We start from the raw sequence: 1,390 nt of genomic DNA on the forward strand, positions 1-1,390 counted from the left end.
GGGGGGGGGGGCTTACTCTGTTGGCAATGCCAGAAGTGCGTTGCTCAGTGGTGGCCATGGCCTGCTGTTCGTAAGTCTGAGGAGAGGACGACAGATCATTCATTTCAGTTGAGGGACCCGTCCTTTTAATTTTTTCGGCAATAGAAATGTGTGCGGGAGAGAAAGTAATTTCCGTCGGTTTTGTGTCCCCCGGGCCACACCTCCAGGGACACGTCCCTCGGGCTGGTGTACTGTGCCTGCGTGTGTGTGTTTGGCTTACCGTTTTTTCAACGCCGAAAACAGGCTCGATCTTCTCTTCGGCCAAAGAGCTGTAAACACTGGCCGAGTTGTCCACGTTTTGGACGGGGGCCGCGAGCCAGCCGCTAGAACCAGCCAGCAGCGATCCCGCCCCGCCAGTCTCAACTCTCATCGCCGAGTTGTGAAGAACGCTTGGCACGACCGTGGAACTCTGCAGAGGCGAACTCCGGCCGGAATTCTGCATCGCGCGCCCCCGTCCGGTCGTAGGCTGTGCCGGCAACAGGCTTGTGGTGTGGGGACCTTGTACCGAGCTGGCCATGCCTGCAGCATTCCCGGACTCAAGGAGCGGTGTGGCCGAAGAGTAATTGGCCGACGGGTAAGTGGTCGAAGAGTAATTGGCCGACGGGTAAGTGGCCGAAGGGTAAGTGGCCGAAGGGTAAGTGGCCGAAGGGTAAGTGGCCGAAGGGTGACTGACCACATTTTCTCGTACTGGCGGGTGTGGGGGTGGGGAAACCGATGCTTGAGCCCACGACTGGTGGGTGCTGAACGAGGCGGCCGCTTCTCCGGTAGAAGCGGGCGACCACGACTGGGAGGTAGAGTGTTGCGTTAACGGCTGAGAGGTTGAGGTCGAAGTCGCTGGAACCTGAACCACAGAAGTTTGAGTTGATGGCTGGTAGGTCGTAGTAGACGTCGCTGGAACCTGAACCGCAGCAGCTTGACCCCACGATTGATAACTAGTAGTAGACGTCGCTGGAGCCTGAACTGCAGAAGTTTGGCTCCACGACTGATAGGTAGTGGCCGAAGTCGCTGGAGCCTGAACTGCAGATGTTTGGGCTAGTGACTTATGAGTGATGACGGACGCGGTTGCCACATCAGCGGCAGAAGCGGGAGTCCACGACTGAGAAGAAGAATTCTGGGTCAATGGCTGATAGGCAGTGGTCGAAGTCGCGGGAGCCTGAACGGCAGCAGTTTGAGCTGATGGTTGGTAGGTAGTGGTGGACGCCACAGGCGCCTGAACTGCTGAAGTTTGGCCCCATGACTGGTAGGTAGTGGTCGAAGCCGTGGGAGCCTGAACTGCAGAAGTCTGTGTCAACGGCTGGTGGGCAGTGGTGGAAGTCTCTGGAGCCTGAACTGCTGAAGTTTGGCCCCATGA

This window comes from Gregarina niphandrodes (genome assembly GCF_000223845.1).
Source record: "Gregarina niphandrodes unplaced genomic scaffold scaffold00016, whole genome shotgun sequence".
In the NCBI taxonomy this organism is placed as follows: Eukaryota; Apicomplexa; class Conoidasida; order Eugregarinorida; family Gregarinidae; genus Gregarina; species Gregarina niphandrodes.